We start from the raw sequence: 7,950 nt of genomic DNA on the forward strand, positions 1-7,950 counted from the left end.
AGAAGCCACCAAAGACCAACAAGAGAGGAGACGACAAAGGCGAGGAGCAAATACCTCCTAGGCAACACATCCAGGGAGGCCATTACGCCTTACACGCCATTGTCGCCCATCCTTCTAGACCGGTTTTCACCCAGAGAGTCTTGTCAGGAAAGGGGAGGTTGGTAGGTCAAAAATTTGGCTGCAGCACACATTGCCACAGCTGTTTCCACCACCTAGAGCTCTGCCACCCAAACAACCTCTGCCAACCTGCAGCCTAGCATGCCGCAACTCCCGCGAAGCCTCATCGTTAGAACATCCTATTTTCTAACCACCCCCGTTGTTGTCTCACCAATAGAGCTTCCCGTGACCATAATGGAATGGCCAGAGCAAGGAAGGAACTCCACGGAGAAGAAAAGGGTACAATTGGCAAGCTTGGATAAACCAACTCTGGTAACTCCCGTGCTTGCCTCGGTGTTGTCGGCTTCGCCGTCTTACCATCATGATAGCCCACTATCAATCCCGCTGTTAGTGCGGGTGGCCACCACCAAAGTCGTGCCCTCCGTCGTCCTCACTGGTCACAAGCCCCCATCACCTACAGCCTTACCGGCCTCCCGCTGTCGTCGCCCATGCTGACCACTTGTTGTTGTCTCCCGCACCATCCTTTCCCTACCATCGCCCTCAATCTCTAAATCATGCCGGCTACTCGACCTCAATGAAATCTGGCATGGAGGTGCTTGATCCGGTCATGGGAACATAGGTTCTAGCCACAGTGGCAATGGGTCTCCATCCTCCCTCGCCGGTGAGCACTGTCGTGGCCTCCAGCACTCCACACTACTACAAAACTAGTTTTTGCTGGCAGTCAGAACTAGTTTCCGCTAACGGATAAATGGACTGCCTGAAACAAAAGGCCAGTGAAAATCAATGATTTTCGCAGGCGGAATCAAGCCCGCAAGAAAAAAAAGACTTTGGCAGGCGGTCCATAACGAAGATTCCAGATAAGGAGGAATGATGGAGGAGGGAGGAGGAACCAAATAAGGAGGAAGAATGGTGCGTGGATAAGGGTGGGTAGGTGGCGATTTTTTAATGGGAGATGAGTTTTTTTTAATGCGGATGAATTTTTTTAAGGGCGGTGCTGTTTAGCAACGGCCAGCGAAAATCCGACTTTTGCTAGAGGTTAGTTAAGAGTGCCGCTAGCAAAAATAGGGTTATTTTTGCAAGCGGACTTCTTAAGCAACCGCTAGCAAAAATGGAGTTTCGCTGGCGGTCCTAAACTCTCCACCCCTTGTTAGAATTTCACAAGCGGATTTCTCATATAACCGCCAGTGAAAAAAATAGGATAACGCCATGAAAAACTATTTTTCCAGTAGTACCAGCTCGCCACGCGCCGTTCTCCGCCTCTATCGTGCCAGAGGTGTTGCGTCGCCAGGATGTAGCCCTGCCACTACCATCCCAGCTTGCCACAGTATGATTGTCCTGCAGCGGCAAGGCAGAGAAAAGAAGGGAAAGGAGGGTCAGCCGTGGTGGCTAGAGTTTCGCCCGGAGCCGGCCAGATGAGAGTATGAAGCGGGGTCCTTTTCTTTTCTTGTATAGCATATCGGTCATTTACATAGTACATTCGAAATGGTATGGTACTACTGCCATATTCAAATAGATGGTTCCAATATGTACAGTCAAATATTAAAATCTAAAATAATCAAAGATAAAAAAAAACATTATGCTTTGATGTCTGAAAACTATATCGATAGATTTGTCATAAGGACTCTTCCATTTTGTTATACACTTTTTAAATAAATAATGAAAAAACTTGTGCATTGAAAATTATTATATAGGAAGAACTCACTCGAGTGTTAAAAAAGGACAGACCCCTCTAAACAACATGGATTGAACCAGGGTTCAGCAAACCGTTTTAGGTGAGGTTACCGCCACCCTCATGATAAGGCGATTATCGCGGTAACCGTGTGATTACCGTGAAAACCGTGTTGTTACCGCAAGGTTGACCGTGGTATCACAAACTACGTGATAACAGCGCAATAACCATACTGTTTTGCAAATCCTGGATTGAACCCATTGTGTTACCCCTTCACATTCTCCCTCTACTTGTAAACTATATTTATCTAAACTATAAATTTATATATACTTATGCGGTAAATTTCAAATATTACATCATAAATTAGAAATTCCACCCTGTAAATTTTTCAGTAATCTTATATTAGTGTTTACATTTCTATTTAAGTTTCATACCGTATATTATCCTATTTGGATTTTAGTCTCGATATATATCCAACCAGTTTTTTCTTCCCAAAGTCCGTCTCCAGCACTCTCAATATCGGTGATTTGCTGGACACCTTATCCATTAGTCAAATCAACATGCATGCATGCCTCTCACTCTCACTCACTCACCAACAACAGGTTTGTGATGGGCTGCAGGGCTGAAGACAGGGACACAAAGGCTCATGAAAATAAAGTAACAGTAGTTCGTCAAAAACAGGGGAAAACGCGTGTGCTGTACACGAGCATCCTCCACGTACGACAATCAAAGACCCAAAAAAAGAAAAACTGACATTGAATAAAACATCTGTGACCCCATGATTATACGAAAAACGTTTTCTTTTTACAAAATAACTATAAGAAAATATTATGCATAATTAATCCTACTAATTCCAGATTATAACAGCAGACATTGATTCAATACTTAAGGAAACTATTATACTTGTGCAAGAAATGCGATTGTTTGTGTTTTTGGCAACAAAAATGGAAGTTGTGTGACGAAGTAGTGGTGTACGATCTTCCACGTAACTGAAACGAATAGAAAAGGGTGTTGTTTAACAAATACTACCACCATATTCCATATTTTAATGTATAACGCCGTTGACTTTTTATCTAACGTTAGACTATTTGTCTTATTTAAAAAATTTATGTAATTATCATTTATTTTACTGTGACTTGAATCATCATCAAATGTTCTTTAAGCATGATATAAATATTTTCATATTTGCACAAAAATTTTAAATAAAATGAACAGTCAAACGTTGGTCAAAAAGTCAACATCGTCATTAATTAAAATACGAAGGGAGTATATAACTATACAGACATTACAGGGAACAGTTCACTGTTGTATTTTCTTCACATAATGTATTATAGTTTGGACCGCTTTTTATTACTAAAGTTTTCCTTTTGATTATCAATAATTAATCTTTTTAGTTTTAATTGCTCTGTTGCACTTTGGACTTGGACCAGCATAATCCTCTTCTCCAGCTGCATCTAGACTCTGCTCTGGTAAAGGACGGCCTCCGTGTAAGTGGGAAAGTTCACCGATGTGCTAAGGTCATTGATGAGCTTGACTATGTTGGGTGGTTCAAACTACAATAATTATAAATAGTTCCGCTAAAGGGTAGAACAAAATGAAACTTCGGATATAAAAGATGACCAAAACATAACTAACTTCTCTTTTCTTATTTATATATAGAATTTAGATTTGAATTTTTTTCTTTCGAAATAGTAAATGCTAATATATTATGCATGGGCACATTTTATTTAGAATCTTCCAAACAAATTTATATTATAATTGTCATTAGTGGAATACGAGGGGATGCATCCTATCTACATATAAACATCTTTGTATCCATATAGAACCACTCTCAATCACTGGAGAATGAGGAATTTAATTCAAAAAAATCTACATAATATTTTGAGATTTTTGTCCTGCCATAAACAAGGACTGGATTGAAAAATATAAAATTTTGATTCTTGTGTGAAACTCATACAAATATAAAATTACTGAACTACCGTGTCTCTCATAAGTTTTATCAGCAATACAAGTTTACCTTTACAACTTTAATTACAAGAAAATAGTAAAACATCACATGACAGCTAGAACAGACAAGATTATGGTGATGTACCTAGTTAATTCTAAACCGCGTCCTAACCACATAGCTAATTGTATATATGCCACAGGTGGGGGGAAAGAGCTGCACATCATTAGCTGTGCTTGCAAAGTTAGGCGTAAATCAGTTACAAGATCGAGTAGCTGCATGCATACATGAAAAAAAAAATTAACCAGATAAAGTAGTCACACGAAGGAATTCCCATTTCTTCCCTCTAGCATTGAGAAAGCGTACATGTGATAAACACAACACAAATTAATTGAAGAAGCCCTTGCACTCTCACGACAGTGATGATAACGACAAGACACAAATTAATGCCTTTTATTTGGTGCTTTTTCCTGATGGATCTGAATTGGCTGGTGGGCGCGAAAGTTACACGGATCAACGACGAAGAAAAGGTTGATCACTAGTGACATGCTAACGTTGCCGATGAAGCAAAGGGAGCATCACACGCGTCTACCGCCAGTTGGCTTTCCATGTCTATAAATCTCCTAGCCTCTCCCTGCCATTTCTGCAACACACCTAGCTACCACAGCTTGTGTACTATCAAGAGTGAGTAGTAGAGTTTGCAGTGACAACGAGATGAGGAGATCAATCCTCTCACTGTGCTTCCATTTGGCGCTTGTCATTGCATTGGCAGCAAATGTTCCTGACATTGCCAATGGACGCGTGATTGAAGCTAAATCTGATCCAAAGCCAGCAGATCCCAAGCCTAAACCTGACCCAACACCAAAACCACAACTAGAGACAAAGCCCAGTCCACAGCCTAACCCTCAACCAAACCCACAGCCAGATCCAAAACTATCACCGCAGTCTAATCCAAAACCTACACCACAGCCTGAACCAAAACAAGATCCTCAACCAAACCCACAGCTGGATCCAAAACAATCGCCGCAGCCTGACCCAAAACCTACACCACAGCCTGACCTAAAACAAGATCCTCAAACGAACCCACAACCTGACCCAAAACCAACGCCGCAACCTAACCCAAAACAAGATCCTCAGCCGAACCCACAGCCTGACCCGAAACCAACGCCATAGCCTGACCCGAAACAAGATCCTCAACCGAACCCACAACCTAGCCCCAAAGCTGACCCAAAACCAAATCCAAAGCCTAAGCCACAACCGGAGCTGAGCCCAAATCCTAAGCCGGAGCCAAAACCTGAACTCAAACCTGAGCCGAGTCCTAACCCAAGCCAAATCCTAATCCCAAGCCTGAGCTACAGCCTGATCCTAAGCCAGAACCCAAGCCTCAGCCAGAGACATCTCTACCAAAGCCGCCTCTTTCACCAGCAATAGCTATAATTGTGCCCAGGAACTGAGTAGACTTGGTTGTTTGCTACGTGTGATCCCACATACTTTTGGTATGTACTATTGCTCTAGTGACTATCTGTGTGTTTTTCGTGTGTTGTTCACTAGTGTGTCCATGTGGCTATCTATGTGTTTTCTTAATGCCGTTGCATATGAGCAGGCGTGCTTCTTATAATAAAGCATATATATATATATATATATATATATATATATATATATATATATATATATATATATATATATATATATATATATATATATATATAGGGAGCGTATCCTATGCACACAGGCCCTTACATGTACACACCGTGTACACCAACTAAAAATTATCACAAAAAATTCTAGGAAAATTCATACATATACTTTCAATAGTATTACATCTACGTACAAAGTCGCATCTTCAAATTCATTCTACATAGAGAATAACAAAAAAGATAAAATTCTGACAAAATTGCAACCTTAAAACTGTCAGATTTTTTGTTTTTTTGTTACGGCTAAAATATAATGAATTTGACGTTAAGATTTTAACCCTAGGTGTAATACAATTGAAAGTATGTGTATGATTTTTTCTAGATTTTTTGGTGACATTTTTTAGTTGGTGTGCACATGTGTACACGTGAGGGCCTGTGTGCATAGGATATGTTGCCATATATATATATATATATATACATATATATATATATACATATATATATATATATACATATATATATATATAGACACACACACGTGTTATGTATGTGCGTACATACCATCAATAAAAAGAGCATGTATCCCTGTGTGTCAATATTTCTGGGCTATTTTATGAAATTGTATCAAATCTGCTGATGTGACTCAAGGAATATCGATCAGCTAGCTTCTTGCTTCTGATCCATATAGAAGATTGTATTCCTTTCTTGATGATTACTTATTGGGTTGTGAGTGCATGAACCACATCCTAACTCAATTTCTCGTACATCAGTGCATGCCACTTTCTCACAAAGGACAAAGAAACACTTATCTGATTATCCCAGAATATCAATCAAATAGAACGTAACTTCGGCTCATCCCAAAACATCACAATCGAAGAACATGACTACGGCTCATACAGGATCTAGATCTCCGTCTAGTGCATTTGGAACTTCTTTTTAATAATAAAAATGATTTACATCTCTGACTTCTACCAAAAAAATAAGTAGCGATAAATTTGTTTAACAAATAAAAAAGAGTGTAAGGCAACTCTCTTATGTCTCGGCTTCTCATCTCTCCTAAAAGAGGGGAGAGATGACGAAGATACAATATAGGTAAAAGTTAGTGGCTCAATGTGCAGTTATAGTATACCAGTGTAGCACTGTATATTGAACGCTTACAATATAGTCCATTTTCCATGAAAACAGACAAATGAGATAGCATGTAGGTGATCCTGATGCACTTGGATGTCTAATATGAGCCATTCATTCCAACTATCAAATATTTATTTAGATTGACTAACGTTCGTTGAAGGCTACATATAGACAAAGAAATGTAACATTCCATAAAGCAGTACAATGTTGGCACGTATTTATTGGATGTTGTATGTAACATTTGTACACTAACGTGGCAGGCATTAATTACTTAACACAGTGTGCAACATTTGAACAAGAGAGTGTGACACCTGAAAATCTGTGCAGCATCTACAAATCAATTGATGGAATATCAAAAAGGAGTGAAAACATTCAAATTCATCAAGTGCAACAAAATTTAATAGATTGTAAGGAAGATAGGCTAGGGGTAAGTGGTGAGAAGTGGAAAAGATGTCAAACAAAGTGGGCATAGCATGGCCAATTATTATCATGGCGACAGGCATTGTAAACCTACTTTTCCTACCTCCAGATGAGGATGCCTTAGGACAAACATTCCGAAGTAACTGGAATGGCAACTGATGTGATCCTATGTCAAAGTAGAGCTGTAGAGAGGCCATTCACAGGGCACTTGACACTGAGCATCACCGTCATTGAAGGGTGAATCATTATCAAGATCTGGTGCTTAGCGGCGATGATGAAGGTCACCTTCTGTCCCAGGCAACACAGCCACTGTACATGCATAGCACAATGCATGTCTACATAAGATCACCTTTTGTCCTATCCAACACAGCACTGTACATGCATGGCACAATGCAAGTCTGCATATCCATTCCCACAAGTGTCCAATCGAGGAACCGTGTGCATGGTGGTGTCTGAAAATTAGTTGTTGACGGAATGACTAGATGAAAGAAAAGCATGCATAGTTTAGTTGTTGTCTTAAAAAAGGATGTTCATTTAGCAGAGATGGGCCATGCGGTGCCAATGGGCTGTCCTGCCCATGGGCTGCCCGTCCCGTAGCTCTATAGTCAATTAGAAGATATATCACGTATTGTTGCAGGAATTCTTAGTCCCATATAGAAATATGTAATTTTGACTTTTGAGTAAACAATATAAAGATTAAATTTGTTGGGATTGAGTAAGCCTAAGAAAAATAAATTATTAGCCATTCTACAAATTACAATATTTGCCATCTAAATAGATACTTTATTATGACAAAAGTAGATGAGATCATTTGTAGGTAATTGAACAGTATGTTGGAGGTACTTATTGTTCTTGGTATGCCTCTTTAGTAAGATTTGCAGGTAGGTTTGCTAGTCCATTTGTACCATGATGCTCAGCCGTTGTCTTGGGATGTCTTTACCCTTATACTTTTTTGTTGAATCAGATAAGCTATTGATTTTATAACATTTTTTGGTCTCACTCAACTGCGTGTGTTCTAAAAGTCTCATCAAAAC

At 39.7% G+C, this 7,950-nt stretch overlaps 1 pseudogene; it reads left to right on the top strand.

The window, feature by feature from the left end:
* The first annotated feature begins 4,373 nt into the window (after positions 1 to 4,373).
* LOC127778683 (uncharacterized) lies at positions 4,374 to 5,963 on the top strand (annotated as a pseudogene).
* The last annotated feature ends 1,987 nt before the right edge of the window (positions 5,964 to 7,950 follow it).

Source organism: Oryza glaberrima, chromosome 7 (assembly GCF_000147395.1).
Source record: "Oryza glaberrima chromosome 7, OglaRS2, whole genome shotgun sequence".
Lineage (NCBI taxonomy): Eukaryota > Viridiplantae > Streptophyta > Magnoliopsida > Poales > Poaceae > Oryza > Oryza glaberrima.